At 39.5% G+C, this 16,791-nt stretch overlaps 1 long non-coding RNA gene and 1 other non-coding gene across 2 annotated transcripts in view; both read left to right on the top strand.

Moving 5' to 3' along the window:
• The window catches only part of LOC113617304 (uncharacterized), a 122,619-nt gene that overhangs the window by 18,164 nt on the left and 87,664 nt on the right, over positions 1–16,791 (top strand). The gene's annotated exons all lie outside the window — the stretch shown is intronic.
• LOC113617734 (U6 spliceosomal RNA) lies at positions 5,892–5,998 on the top strand. The gene has a single exon (XR_003431743.1). It is a non-coding gene; the product is annotated as a U6 spliceosomal RNA (small nuclear RNA).

Below are 16,791 nucleotides of genomic sequence, written 5' to 3'. Positions count from 1 at the left end.
TTCTCCCATAGAACCTCTAAAATGAACCAGTCCTGCTGACACTTTGACTTTGTCCAGTGAAACTGATTTTGAATTTTTGACCCCCTAAACTGTAACAGGATAAAAGGTGTGTTGTTAAAAGCCCCCAAATAATTTATAATTGATCACAGCTATGAAAGGAAATGGATACACTTCTAAAAGAAATAAAGGCCTCTCAATATTTTTATAAGTATTTCGTGATAGATTGCACATCTTGAAGGCTTTTCAATAAACTTGTAGCCCAGTTCTCCAAATACACAGAGATACCACTTCTCCATGATTAAAGGCCTGGATTCCTCCTCAAGATGATCTGTCCCTCCTCCAGGTGGAGGTGGGCTGGGAAGAGAGCCTGAGCAGCAACTGTGGCACAGATCCTCCATCAAGGGACAAAAGTGGGAGAGGCTCTTGCAGCAACCCATCTTTGAACCCCCAGTGGACAAAGCCCAGGGAACACAATCCTCACTGTATCTATAACAACCCAAGGATTTTAGCAGATCATATAGTGGCTCTATCCCTGAAGAGAATTAGGATTATTTGCCCATCTCTACAAACAGGTATCAATTAAGGAGAATAAAATATATCCATGTCTCCCATGGCCCAAGTTATACACTCCAGTCCTTCCATGAATTATTCATTACATGCTGAATTGACCATGAAATGAAATTTCAAATGAGGTTTTTGAAACTCTTGTTAGAGAGAGTGACTTGGAATATGAAAGTACTGTGTTTCACAAAATATATATACCTCCCCCCAAAGCATTCTATACAATCTCAAAGAATCAGAACTAATTTATGAGCAAAACAGCCTAGCCACTGTGGGCTGAACTGTTTTATTGAGAAATAAAGATATTTTCGTATGACATTTAGAGATCCAGTTGTTCATGGAAGATGAATGGTAGACAGATCCCCCTCTTACAAAAAAAGAAAAGTCTCCAGGGGAACCTCATAAAATTTCCAGAACTGGAAGTGTATGACAGCCTTGAAGGATGCAGCTAGCTGTCAGGGAGTGAGGTTGGTAGGCAGAGGGCATTTTCAGTGGCTTGGCTCTGATAGGCCCAACGTAGGAAAGGACTCAAGGCTCAGTGAGTGAAAGAGTGTACAAGCTCAGTGTGGAGATACATGCACTGTCTTCAGCTGTCTGCCCCTTCTTCTAGCTGATGCCACAGAGAGGCCCTCTGATAGGCAGAGCTGCTGTGCCTGTTCTGCAGCAGGGCAGGCACTTCAAGAGTGGGTGCCCAGCATGATCACCACTACCTAAACTGAAGAAAATTCTTGTGGTTTAACGCTCAACAGAATCTGGCAGGGCCTTGTCCTGAATCCCACAGCAAAATATCCCTTAGTCTTAGGGGTAAGAAGCCCCTGGTGACTCCACAGACTACCTCCCATGATAAACAATGACAAACTCAGGCCTCTGCCGACAGCACCTACCTTCACAGAAGGACCTGTGCCCCATACAACTGCCCTTATGAAGCTAGATTCAGGGGCTATGCCTGTTCATCACAGGTTTTCAACATTTTCCCTGGTCCTTAGTGTCTCCTTACTAGGAATCCATGACATCATCATCACCTGAGGAACCCACAAGCTACATTTCTTCTCTAGCATAGCCATCAGAACTGCTTGAAGCCCCTGAAGGATGCCATCCCCAGATTAGAGACTAGTAGTTCTGAATTTAAAAGCCCCAAACACTCAAGGATGTCCAGTGGCTCCTGAGTTTTCCTTAAGTGAGCAACTTAGATGCTCAATTTCCCATGTTACTCATGGATTCTTTAGAAAGGAAAGGGATTCATTAGATACTTACCCCCAAAACAAAACATTCTATTAACTGGCATCCTTGTCTGCTTTACCCTGATTTTAGTCTACTCTGATCCAACCCAGGACATCATAGATGAAATGAATTGTTCCAAAATCGGAGTGGAAACCATACTACCTCCACACTGGGTCTGCATCTTCAGGATCTTGGTTGCAGTCATAGATAACTGCCTCAGGAAGCAGGAGTTTCTGGTCATTAGAGACATGAATGCCCTACATTCTCCATCTTCTCAATATAATATCTGCCAAATACTATGGCTGCCTGCCAAGCTGACCAAGGACAGATTTGAAAGCTAAAGGGCTAATAAAACTTACTGTCACTCCTTGCTCCTAAGACATTAGCATAATCAACTTAGGCAGAGATGTGCCTTTCCTCCATGATTTGCTGTTATCTGGGTTGTGGTGGACCTCTCACCAACATGCTACCTTCATCCTGTACCTTGTCTCCTATCTGTTCTAGGCACCACTACACTGTTCACCAAGGAAGCTTCCTTCCTCCATGTGCCATCCAGAAACCTGAGCTATACTTATGGCTCCTAGTTTAAGACCTACTCTGACAAGCATCGTTCATATCCTTTGGCTTTTATATTCTCCTATCTGCTAACCTTTAGATACAAACCTATAACCACATGGGGTGCATTAACCTAGCTTTGTGGCAGAAAGAGCACCGACTCAAACTGACCCCACAGTCAGAAAAATATGTGAAATATGTAGTCAGAAAAGCGATTATGGGTAGGACCAGCTACATAATTTGCAAGGCCCAGTGCAAACTACAAATGTGGAGCTGCTGGTGAAAAAATTATTAATTTCAAGATGGTGACAACAGAATATTAAACCAAGCATGGGACCCTTCTAAGTACAGGGTTCTGTGTAGCTGCATAGGTTGCACACACTTGAAGCCAGCCTTGACTATGGGGAATTGTTTTCTACTTTCCAAATTAGCACTTTTCAACAAGGATTCACCAGAGCATGCCAGGGCTTTCTACTCAACAGTGCACAAGAGGCCTTAGCCAACTCCAACTGGAGAAGAGAGCCTGTAGTTTATGGGACTGGAATCTCCTCTGAGCTCCCGACCCAGCACTGCTACACCTGGGCTGTTACATTTTTAAAAGAAAAAAAAAAAAAAAAAAATCCCTATCTGTGAAGAAGATCCGGACACCTCCCATCTATTCTCAACTTGCTCATGCTTGTTCCAATCCGTAGTTTCTGCCTTCCTGGCTCCATAACCAAGCTTTGATATCTGATCCTGGCATCTTCTCTTTGATAACCATCCAGATGCCCCTTTCTGACTTCTCAGACTAGTCTCTGACACTAGTTTCAGCGCTCCTGGCTCCACAGATTTTAATATCCCACATTTCACCTGAGAAACTTTCTGTTCCCTCTCCTAGTTCCATGTAATCTCGCTGGCCAGACTAGCCCTCTTTCTTCTCCTAACTGGGGAAAGATACATAATCAGAAGGTACCATATGTAGCCATGACACAGTAGCTAATTTCACTCATTTAAAGAGTTGATAAGAGGGCTTCCCTGGTGGCACAGCAGTTAAGAATCCACCTGCCAATGCAGGGGACATGGGTTCGAGCCCTGGTCCGGGAAGATCCCACATGCCGCAGAGCAACTAAGCCCGTGCACCACAACTACTGAGCCTGAGCTCTAGAGCCCGAGCTCTAGAGCCCATGAGCCACAACTACGGAAGCCTCGCACTGAGAGCCTGTGCTCCACAGCAAGAGAAGCCCGCGTGCAGCAACAAAGACCCAATGCAGCCAAAAATATAAATAAATTATGAAAAAATTGATAAAGAGTTGATAAGAAACCATTACCATATTTTTTATACTAGTCTGTTTATGTCCTCCTTGGAATTGTCTTTTCTAACTTTGTGACAGTATACTCCCCCCATCTTCCTCATGCCTCACTGAAGTGTTGTCTTTTTCTTTTCTAATCAGTCCTCCTTCTACTCTGCCTCCTCTATCGCTAGCCGCACAACTACCATCTTCTTGCCTTACTTTGCCATAAATGTTGGGCTGGCCCAGAGTTCATTCCTGAGCTCTCTTCTCTTTTCTGTGACCTTTTATTATACAATGACCTCCAGATTTTTATCTCCATCCCTGACTTCATCCCAAATTCCAGGCATATATATCCCTGCCTTCTTTATGTAGTCATATCTTTTCCCTATCAAATAGGCATGTAAGGGATATTCCCTAACTCTAAGAAAGAGTATTATTTCCTCAGTCTTCCAGATCTCAATAAGAGGCACCATCAAATTTCTCAAGCCAAAAACCAAAAAGTCATCATTCTGCTCTCTTCTTTATCAATTTAATCCAGTCCATCAGTAAGGCCTGCTGGCTCTACTTCCAAATTTATCTTTTATCAATACACTTTTCACCAAAACCTCTTGCCATCTCCCTTACTGAGCCCTTTCTGAATTCCTTCCTGAATTACAGCAATAACCTTCAAAATACTCCCTTCTGATACTTTTTCCTGCTAAATCTCTCCAAATATAATCAGAGTGATCGTTTTAAAAAATAAATCAGGTAATGTAATTGGCCCACTTAAAACTCTCCAGTGTCCTCCCGTTGCATTTAGAATGAAATCCAAATGTTTTACAATTCTCACACTTCCCTCTCTCACCTCAAGTCTTAACACTCTCCCATTGAATCAATTTGTTCAACAACATTGCATTTCTCTCTTTTCTAAATCACACCACAGGGACTTTGAACTTGCTTTGTCTCATTACTGGAATATTTTGCCCAGATCGTCACATAGTTGAAAGTTTCTCTCATTATCACCTCTGCAGAGTACATTCTAGTAAATGTTGCCTGTCCTACTACAGTCTGATTTCTCTGTATTATTTCTCCCTCACCTCTTCCTTCTTCCCTTCTTCCATTCTTCCCTTCCTCTCTCTCTCTCTCTCTTTCTCTCTCTCTCTCTCTGTCTCTCTGTCTCTCTGTCTCTCTGTCTCCTTCTTTTGGCATATAGGGTTGGTTGTTTGTTAATTAGGGAACAGGCCTTTTTTTGCCTTGTCCAACAACGTGTCCTGAGTACTTAGAAGATTTAGTATAGAGTAGGTGCTCAATAAATATTCACTGAACAAACAGGTCCACAAAGTTATAAGGGAGTCTGTGATCCAATAATAGGTGGGTCAGTTTAACACAACCCATAGGCCAAATCTGGCCACCATCTGTTTTGACAGGTAAAATTTTATGGAAACACAATCATATCCACTTGCTTACAAATTGTCTGTGGTGGCTTTTGCACTACAGCAGAAGAATTGAGGAGGTGCAACTGAGACCATAAAGCCCGCAAACCTGTAAACATTCACTATCTGGCTCTTTATGGAAAGTTTGCTGACCCCTGCAATAATATATGCCAGGTCAAGTTGCCATTCAAATTAAAAGGAACAGGCAGACATTAACCTAAATAATACTGAGGGAACTAAAGTTGTGTGCCCCTCCTAGAGGTGGAGGGGGCACTACTTGAGAAAAAATTCAGCTAAGCAAAATGATGCAAAATAGAGAACTCTAGAATTGGAGAAGCTAAGGTAAAAGTTTTTGTGGGCATTTTGAAGCTATTTAAAAATAGAGCTAAGATTAAACACTATAGCACCTTTATTAACAGAACAAAAAATTTAGTAAGGGCAACAAACCTTGATAACATGACCAACAATAATCAGGGAGGGAAATAAGATTACGTCTAAGTATACTCTTCTCCTCAGTAATAATCACAGCAAGTTGACAAGGGTGCCAAGATGATTCAGTAGAAAAAAATTTAGTCCTTTTCAACAGAGGTGCCAGGTAACTGAATATCCACATGCAAAAAAATTAAGGTGGGCCCCTCCCTCACAACATACACAAAATTAATTCAGCATGGATCAGAGACCTACTGTAAAGCTTACACTATAGAACTACTAGAAGAAAACACAGATGTAAATTTTTGTGATCTTGGATTAGGCAATGATAGATAAAACACTGAAAGCACGAGCAATCAAAGAAAAAATAAATAAATTGGCCTTCATCCAAATTAAAAAAGACTTTTGTGCTTCAAGGACACTATCAAGAAAATGAAAAGTTGTGCTCACTTTGGCAGCACATATACTAAAATTGGAATGATACAGAGAAGATTAGCGTGGGCCCTGCACAAGGATGACATGCAAATTCATGAAGTGTTTCTTATTTTTAAAATATAACTAGGAAATTAGAAGAATCTGCTGCTGAATTTGAATCTGGATCCTATAGAGCTTCTCCTCTAGGATCTACTGATGAGTCAAATCTATATCAAGATCTAGTTTTGAAAACATCACAAGCATATATACAGATTTTGAAGAAAAAGGATATGATCTGAAAGATAAATAGTAAAAATTTACCTCCTGGGCTCTTTACATAACATTTTAGTTGTTTCCCATTAAACATGATGTGAAAATCTTTATTAAAGGAAAATATTTTTATATTATAATAAAAAAAGAAAATGAGATGACCCACAGAATGTGAGAAAATATTTGCAACTCATTTATCTGATAAGGGTCCAGGATACAGAATATATAACGAACTTATAACCCCAGGACCAGCTCAATCTGGTCCTACTCTATTGATAATGAGATACTGAGTTGTTCTTCAGAAACAGCAGAACGAAACTGCAAGTCACGCAACCAAAGCATGAGTAGAGGAGAAAATTTTGACCTCAAATAATAATTAGAACTAAAGTTTCTCCCTTCTATGGAACCAAAGGACTAGGACATGACTGGAACCTGAACACAAGAACACTTTCAAAAGCCAAGGGTCTGTTGTCCAGGAAGATCTGATGCTGAAGCCCACTTTACCACACCTTACCATACATGGCCAAGTTCCAAAGCCCTCCAGTGGAAACCTGCCCTGCCAGTGCTTCCACATTCCAACACATCCTCCCCTAACTCATGAAAGTTTTACTGAACTCCAGATCAGGAAGACAGATTTGAGCCCTGCCTCCTGTCTTCTTGCTGGTCAACCTCAAGATAAAGTACTTTTCTTTTCTCAAAAGCTAGTGTCATAGTATTAGCTTCTATGGGTATTGAGCAATGAGCTCTTGCTTGGTAATAAACCCTTACAATTCAACAATAAAAAGACATAAAAGACAAATAATCCAACTTTAAAATGAGCAAATGATTTAAGTAGACATTTTCAAAAGATATACAAATGGCCAATAAAAACATGAAAATATCCGTAACATCCTTAGTTATAAGAGAAATGTAAACCTAAGCCACAATGACATATCATTTCACACACAGGAAGATGGCTATAGTAAAATAGATGATAGCAAGTGTTGGCAAGGATGTGGAGAAATTAGAGCCCCCATATATTGCTTGTGGGAATGTAAAATGGTTCAGCTGCTTTGGGAAACAGTTTGGCATTCCTCAAGAGGTTAAATGTAGAGGTATCATATGACCCAGCAATTCCACTTCTAGATATATACCTAAGAGAACTAAAAACATATGTTCACATTAGAACATATATTTTTCATAACAGTATTATTCATAATAGCTAAAAAGTGGAAACAACCCAAATGTCCATTATCTGATAAATAGATAAACAAAAACAATGGATAAAAGATGTGGTATATCTATACAATGGAACATTACTTGACAATAGAAAGAAATGAAGTACTTATACATTATACAACATAGATGAACCTTGAAAACATTGTGTTAAGTGAAAGAAGCCAGACACAAAATCTAGATATTGTAGATTCCATTTCTATGAAAACTACTTGGTTGAGCTTGTGATAGTCTACAATAAGATGAACTAAGTAATATTTACTATTTAATTTGACTGTCAGGCCCCTGAAGAAAATGATGAATCCTGGAAAATTAAATGGTGATATAATAGACACCACCATCCCTATGTTCTTTAGGTCCATAATTGAAGCACTAATCTTCACCATTGCCCCAGGGTGTGATGCTTTTTTTAAATTTGGTGTCTTGGTCAGGGGTAAGACAGAATAGTTTCAGAGTTCCTACTTGGCTTTAGCTATCTTCACTATGATATGATAACTCTTATTCCACAGGTCAAGAATTCAGTGTGAGTGTTATCCAACTGCCAAGAATGCCAATCCCTATTATATATCTGAGACTAGGAAAATAATAGTCACGTGGTTCTATCCATGGACCCATTAGCTATTGTAAGCTTGACTTTAATTAGGACTGCCTTTATTACTTGGCCTCTTTTACTTGCTACTTTCACATGGGGACCATAATAAATTTTGAGTTTCTAAGTGTGGATATCAGTTCAAATTCTGTGTGCAATAGTTCTCAAAATGTCCTGGCATTCCTCTTTCCCCAGTGTAAAGGCGCTGAAGTAAGTGACCTTGGGCCCTTTTGGGGATAGTATATAGTATAGTATACACTTGCTGTGGGTTGTATGTTTCTCCTCCTAGGGAGCTGAACACCTCTTCTGTTAATAAAGTCTGTATGTGAAAATCACCAGAAACTGAACAAGGAATTATGACTGTTTATTGAAGTGACTGCTCTCAATCTCCTGTCCTTCCATTCTTATCATCTTCTGGTTGTAGATATTAAGCAGCACACTTGTTGGCTGCCCATCTATTTTATATAGACACCATCCTCTATTAACCATCTCTACAAATCTTTTTGACTGTCCTCTCTGATCTTTCTGGTTGTTACAGTAATTAGGACCTCTTGGTTCCTGACTGTAAGCCGTGCCCCTTGGTGTCTGTTACTTTGGTGCCTCATAAGCCACCTAGATAGTAAAGAGCCCAGGTCTGTGAGCCCCTCTCCTCCTAACAGCCCTGGCCTTCAGAAAAGACCAATCCCTGAACTTCTCAGTGATGCTGGTTCCCCTCTCACCAGTACATTCTTCATGGCCTTGGAGATGAGACTTAATCATCTAGTGGATTTTCTGGCCTTATACAATATGTCCATTCCAGTATGTCCACTTCCCTGAGACTCTGTTCCTTCCTCTACCATATACCTCATGCCATATACCAATACCTGAATTCTATTTAGGAATTTCCACTTTACCCAGCATAGATCTTTGATTTTTCCACACACCTAACAGCATACCCAGCAAAGAGTTTGCCCCATTCTTTGCAAGATATTAAATCACACATCCTTAGAAAGTATTGTGAAGCAAATACATTTTTGCTTAACCTATCTTTATTCCGGACCCCTTAAACAATTTTAAAGCCTAATCCCAGGGATTCTTAACATGTCTTACAGAGCTCTGTGACTCTATCAAACATGCAAGCTAATTCTTGCCTCTTTCTTGGTGTGTACTCTCTATCCTCCTTTATGAGGCCCAGCTGGGATATACTGAGATTTAACCCTTATTATCAGACTGGCAGCTAGGGGAGGAGATGGGACATTTCCTTAAGGGGATACATATTGCATTGCTGGGGAGAGGCCTTTGTAATGTCTTTCTACAGAGTTCTCCAGGGAGATGTAAGCCACCCCTGGGAGCTCTGGGAGTTCAGAGAGGTCTACATTACCGAGATCATCAGGAGCATCCATCCAATTATCTCCCACCTATGTACCAGGTTCCTAAGTGTGATATTTTTATTTACAAGAAATATGTATTTGGTTTTCATGTCACTTCTTGCACAGGGCTCCTAAAACCCTTGGAATTTCCTAAATGGTGAGAGCAATTAGGGTGCCTTTTGTTAATGATAATGAAGTGACTTTTTGGAAAACACCTCAAGTTGGGGGCTGGTTGCCAGGAGAACTAACCATATGAATAGAGGGTTGGAATTTTCAGTCCCACCCCCTGGCCTCTGGGGAAGAGAGAGGGGCTGGAGACTGAGAGTTCAATCACCAGTGGCCAGTGAGTTAATCCATCATGCCTATGTAATGAAACCTCCATAAAACCCCTAAAGGATGGAGCTCAGAGAGCTTCTAGGTTAGTGAACACGTGAGGATTTGAAAGGAATAGTACACGTGGAGAAGGCATGAAAACTCCACGACCTTTCCCCATGCCTTGTGCTATGTATCTCTTTCATCTGGATGTTCTTGAGTTATATCCTTTTACAATTAACCAGTGATTGATCTAGTAAGCAAAGTGTTTCTCTAAGTTCTGTGAGCTACTCTAGCAAATTAATCAAACCCAAGGTTGGAGTGAGGGGGTCATTGGAACTGCCAATCTGTAGCTGGTTGGTCAAAAGCACAGGATAACCTGGGCTTGCTAGGAGTTAGTAGGGAGGCAGTCTTGTGGGACTGAGTCCTTAACCTGCGAGTCTGATGCTGTCTCCAGGTAGAGAGTGTCAGAATTGAGTTGAACTGTAGGGACATCCAGCTGATGTCAGAGAATTGATGGGGTGTATGGGGAAGAAAACTGCCACACACTGAAACTGGTGACCAGAATCCTTACCAAGTTTTCTCAAACAAGGCCCCGACCTTGGCATAACAGACCTACATTGACTGATCATCTCTGGAGTGTTGTGACTCAGAAGTCTCATGTCTGCTTTTCTGCTTTTCACCATCATGGACTGAACTGTGTCCTCCTAAATTTCACATGTTAAAGCCCTAACCCCCTATGTGACTCTATGCAAAGATAAGGCCTTTAAGGAGATAATTAATGTTGAATGAAATCATAAGGGTGAGATCCTACTCCAACAGGACTGGTGTCCTTATGAGAAGAAGAAACACCAGAGCTTGCTCTCTCACTCCATTTACGTGCATCAAGGAAAGGCCATATGAGAACACAGCAGGAAGGTGGTCATCTGCAAGCCAGGAAGAGAGCCCTTACCGGACACCAGCCCTGCTGATGCCTTGATTTTGGACTTCTAATCTTCATAACTCTGAGAAAATTACATTTCTATTGTTTAAGCCACCCAGTCTTTGGCATTCTGTTATGGCAGCCTGAACTAATACATCACCCATGTCTGCTCTTCCTCTGGAGGAGAAAGGGTTTTTTTGTTAGCTATCAAAATATTTAATTTTCTGTTAACTACCCTCAGTTTCCTGCTTTCTCTTTGCAAGTTGTCAAACACAGCCTAGTAGTAACCAGATAACGCCACTGTCCTTGAAGGAGTTGCTCTCCATGAATCCTTTAAATACCAGAATCATAGCACCAACAAGGTCATTCCTCTACACCAGGACATTTTTCCAGGGTATTACTGCTGGAACGTTCAGCAATTAGGCTGCCATTTTGTGCCAGAGATTATCCATCCTGCACATTCCACTTAGAACAAAGTCCTCTTTGTCAGCCAGTTAAGGAGTGAGCCATTCTCAAAACTCACCTTGCTGCCTAATTTCCTGAATCAATCTTAGTACTATTTGCATCAATTCAGGCCTTCTCATAAGTAAGCATCAAGACAGGATTAGATATTTGAGAGATTTATTGTGGTGGCTCTGTGAAGGATAAAAGTGAGAGTAGGAGTAGGTAAGAAGAGGCTTCAGACCACTATGTAGGTTTGACAACTGTGAAAGGAGAGAAGGAGGAAAGGATTGCTTAGAACCAGCCTCTGAATGTACTTTCATTCTAAGAAAGTATTGGCTAAGCCAGTGGGTAGACTCAAAGCACAAGTTATTCTTTATAAAGAATCTCATATTGAACATGAATGGTCTGGTTCCTATGTACTGGCCAAACTCAGCCATTGATTCATAGCAGCTTGGGAAAAGTGTTATCTGTGGTGGTTGATTCAAAGCTGTAACAGCTAGGGTTGTAAATCAACTATGGTCCATGTATCAGGTCCTCTTGAAGGAGATCTGAGTAGCCTACTTCTATGGCTGCCATTGTGTGGGTATTAATACTTTGACTTGATTAAAGAGTAAGGATAGAATACTGCTATTTTCTCATCAAAACTTTGCCTCCTTCTCCTGGGCACTACTACATTTCCCTGCCTCCTTCAAGTTAGCAGGGCTATGTGACTCAGCTCTGGTTGATAGAATGTGCACCTTTTCTTTGCTTGGTCTCTTTTTTAAAAAAATTTTATTTATTTTTGGCTGCGTTGGGTCTTCGTTGCTGCGCATGGGCTTTCTCTAACTGCAGCCAGCAGGGCTACTCTTTGTTGCGGTGCATGGGCTTTGCATTGTGGTGGCTTCTCTTATTGCGGAGCATGGGCTCTAGGCGTGCGGGCTTCAGTAGTTGCAGCATGTGGGCTCAGTAGTTGCTGCAAATGGGCCCTAGAGTGCGTGGGCTTCAGTAGTTGTGGTGCGTGGGGTCAGTAGTTGTGGCTCGCGAGCTCTAGAGCTCAGGCTCAGTAGTTGTGGCACGTGGGCTTAGTTGCTCTGCAGCATGTGGGATCTTCCTGGACCAGGGATTGAACCCATATCCCCTGCATCAACAGGCAGATTCTTAACCACTGTGCCACCAGGGAAGTCGTTGCCTGGTCTCTTAAATTTCCGTACAGCCCTCTACTCTCTTTCTACTTCTGAGGCAAACTTGAAGTTGATATGTTGAAGAAGAACCACAAGGTGGAGGGGGAGGCTGAGCTTCTGAATCACCGCTTTGAGAAGAGATGCCAGACTGCAGTGGACTATGTGATGTGGGCAAGCAATAAGTCTTGACAATTAAGATTCTGACATTTGGGAGCTGCTAATTTCAATAACTAGCCTAGGTTTTGTGTTCTAGCAGTTAGCTTACTTTCTTGGTAGAAATGTTTTAAAACAAGCAATTTTTAAAAGTTCTATTTTCATTACTTAGCTAGAATCTTCATATGGGCATGTGTGTTGGAATGACTGAATGAAGAAGAGATGGGATACAGAAGCTAAATGACTCCTTATTCTCATCCATCTTATCTTTTAAATAGTAATATTCTATAAAACACAGCCTAACTCTACTAAATAACCAAGCAGAATTCTAAATATCTAATGTAATACACACTTTTAAATTTCTTTCACAAACTCCTTAAGATTACTTGCAAAAATATTACTATTATTCTCTAGAAATGTTTTTCCAAATCGTGAGTGCCTACAGTTTCTAAATAACATCCAGATCATCCTTGTTCAAATCATCTTTGAACCAAAAACAGCATTTTTTCTCTAAAATAGAATTTCTTGGTTTTTTCCAATGATGCATTAGTAAGGTAAGTCTTTACCTGGTCCTTCACAATGACTAGTGAAAATCGTGTGTAATGTTTCAGGACTGTGAGAATAGCTCTAGGATATCTTTCTAAACTCAATGAAACAGATATAACCAACTTTATCTCCAAGCTGTCTTAGTTTTTAATATGCAATGGTTGAATTATTTTTATATGATTTTGAATCTAAGAAGCAAGTGCCAAATCACGTGTGAAGATGTGAAATGATTTATAATCATCTAAAATCTATTATGCTTCACCTGCACATGAAACCAGGATCTTAATACTTTGAAAGTTGTCAGAATGGTGTATGTTCAGCATATTGTAAATAGCACAAGATTTATTATTTTATTCCATGTTTTAAAAATTTTAGATCCCCCTCACCTATCATCTTAAAGATGTAAATGTTAATTCTAATAATATTTCAGTGGTTCTACTTTTAGCAATTTCCTCCAGTAATTACACCTAGATTGACTAACAAATTACTCGAAATTTTATGTACTTCTTTAATTTACTGTTTATATTTATTAGGTGCCTAATAAACAACAAATACTATGCGAACACTAGAGAATTTTAAAGTAAAATAGATTGGCAAAAACCTTGCTTTTTAACAACTAGAGAGATTAACCATAAAATATAAATAAAGGGGATAAAGAAGAAACAAACACAAAAATATCAGGTAATAACTATTTTGCAAAGAATTAAAATTGGGTGGTGAAATGAAGAGTGACAGCAGACAGCGAGGCTACTTTAAATATGTGGTACAGGAGAGTCTCTCTGAAGGAGGCATTTAAGCTACAATCTGACTAACTAGACTGAGGGAGTCACATTAAATTAAGGAGAACTCTGTTCCACATGTAGGGAGCAGCTGGTGCCAGGGCTCTGGAACAGAAACAAACTTGGAGAATTTGAGGAAGTGAGGGAAGGCCAGCATGGATGGAGTATACACACACACACACACACACACACACACACACACACACACAAAGAAAATAGAGGCACATGAGATAGAAGAGTTTTCATATAGACTTTGTATTTTTAGATAGGCTTGGGGCTTTCATATAGGGTTAGAATTTTATTCTAGGTAAACTAAGACACTGGAGGGTTTTTAAGCAGAAGAGTGGTATAAAATAATTTTTATTTCCAATTTGAAGGAATATTTTGGGGGGTTCTTAAACATGGGATGAGTTTTAGATAGTCACTGGCACTACTAAAAACAACATATTAACAAAATCTTTAGAACATAAGAGAATAACTTTTGACCAAACAGTACTTACTCATTCAGACTTATGACGAGAATAAGTAATAACAGTCTATAAATTTTGATGAATATCTAAACTCTCATTAATGTATAATTAGCTCCTAGTTTCCATATAAGAGAATTAGACTACTTTGGATGGAGGAACTTTCTCAAGATCTCAGTATAAGTGCAGAGAAGTAAAGCCCATGTGTTTTTCACCTCTCTTCTCCATTCTAACCACAATAGTAAACCCCATTGTGCTTCATATGAATTAAGAATGTCAATTGTTAAAAGAACGAAGAGGAGGAGAGGAAAAGAAAATTTTCATTGACTGACTCAAGATGGAAGTTAAAAGTACATTAGTCTTTGTCTTAACTCAAACCACTTTTAACCAGTACCAAAAATGTATCTAGTTGTCTTCATTTCTTTATTTTCCATTATTTATCCATTTATCTGTTTGCAAATTTGGTATGAGAAATTTTTAACTGAAATATTATATAATATTATGGGAGGAGAATAAAGAAAAGGGGAAAATGAAAATATAAATATGAAATAAAGACAGAGAAAGACAACAAACTGTAAGAATTAGGAGCCTGACTTTCTCTTACTTGCTGGTTAATTGTTTTGAGGAATACATGGAATTATGCAAACAATTAGAGATGAATGGAACATAGTCCTTTGACTATCCTGGAAATGGAACCAAGAGCTAAATATAATTACTATAGTGTAAAGCATCACTGTCAGTGACATAGCTATATATCAAGTTAAACATGGCAGACTGACTACATTTATCTTCTCCCCTCAAACAACTTTAACATGACAGTAAATAAATTTTAAAAAGAAAGTGGACAAAACAATGGAAAACATATTGGACAAGAAATTTCAACAAGTTTTTGGAGGCCAGAAGAAGGTCAGGAAACTGATAGCAAATTAAGAAAGCTTCAGAAATACCATTGAGAACAAGCTGGTTTAAACCACAGAGGGCTCAGGATTCACATGTATCAAATATACTAAGGATGAATAATGGTTAGGGCTGAAAACAGGCATTAAAACCTGTATAAAAAATGGTTGGACTTCTATTTTTTTTTTCCTTCCACCCCTTATGGACTACTTACCCTCACTACTACCACCCTTCTCTCCAAAGTCTAGAGTCCTAACAAAGGGTAGGAAGGAGAAATGGGATTTTAAAAAGAGGAAGGATTAAGTGAGTTGTAATCAAAGAGTGGGACTCTCGCCTTTTTCCTCCCTGTGGCACTTGAACCAGGACCCTGGCAGGCAGGAACAACCCTGATGCAAGAGACTAGTGGTGTTACTCACTGGAGAAACTGAACTGGTCCAGATTTAAAACAAAAATGAAAACCACAGATATGTTTATTTGGGGATATTTCAGTGAAGAAAAGCTGATTTTGACTACGGGATGCCCACTTTTGACAAGCATCATCCAGGTGCTCAAGGCTTGTTATTTGTTTCCTCACACTTAATTATGAACAAGGAGGCCTGGCTTACTAGGGATGTGACCAAAACCTCCACATACAAAACAGAATAAGAAAAGACACAAAAGTAAGAAGAAAATCAAGAGACCAAGACAATGTAGGAAACAAAAGAAAATTTAAGAACCTTGCAACTAATACCCTGAGATAAGACAATAATATATTGTGTCCATTAAAAAAGAACAGATGTTATTAAAAATAAGAAAAAAAGAAAGAGCTTTTGAAAATTTGTATAGTGTATTTAAAATTAGAAATTGCTCTCTTGAAATCAAGTGCACTTTCAGGAAAACTAAACAATTCAAACAGATGGAAATAAGTAAAGAAAGGATAAGCAAATAAGAGGACCATTTTAGATGTTCAATATCCAACCAATGGAAGTTCTTGAAGGAGAAAATGAACAAACAAAATTGTAGGGGATGATTCTTTTTTCCTAAAAATAATATAAAAGTATACAAGGGCTTCCCTGGTGAAGCAGTTGAGAGTCCACCTACCGATGCAGGGGACACGGGTTCGTGCCCCGGTCCAGGAAGATCCCACATGCCGCGGACCGGCTAGGCCCGTGAGCCATGGCCGCTGAGCCTGCGCATCCGGAGCCTGTGCTCCGCAATGGGAGAGGCCACAACAGTGAGAGGCCCGCATACCGCAAAAACAAACAATGGAGTAATGTATTCAAAATTTGGAGGAAAAAGTATTTTCAAGATAGAATTTAAACAAAAGATCAGTCAAGTGGCAGTATAGAATGAAGATATTTTCTTATATTTAAAATGACACTTTTAACATTTAAGAATTCTTTCTTAGGAAGTACACTGTAAAAAGAAAATAAACCAAAAAGACACAATTCCAAAAAAAGCATTCAATGCAAGACCATGAGGAAAAGAAGTTCTTGGATAATAGCAGTGCAACAAATGTTTGATGCAACAGCTTCAGACTTAAACAGAAGGAGAGAGAGATAGCTCTACAAGAGAGGGCTTGAGGATAGGAGGCAATTAATTCCTGAACAAAGAAATTACTGTTCAAAAAAGAAAATGTGAGGGGAAAATGCTATAAAAGACAGTATAGAGTCATTTGACAAAACCAGAATGTGGACTGAATTTACCGTAGAGAAATGAAAATTTATGTTCACACAAATACCTGCATACAAATATTTATAGCTGCTTTATTTGTAATAGCCCCAAATTGGAAATAACCCAAATGTACTTTCACAGATGAATAGATTAACTGTGATACATCTGAATA

This window comes from Aethalodelphis obliquidens, unplaced genomic scaffold (genome assembly GCF_003676395.1).
Source record: "Aethalodelphis obliquidens isolate GAN/ISIS:26980383/991018 unplaced genomic scaffold, ASM367639v1 scaffold4, whole genome shotgun sequence".
Lineage (NCBI taxonomy): Eukaryota > Metazoa > Chordata > Mammalia > Artiodactyla > Delphinidae > Aethalodelphis > Aethalodelphis obliquidens.
Note: the sequence above shows the minus strand (reverse complement) of the source record. Positions and strands in the feature narration are given on the sequence as shown.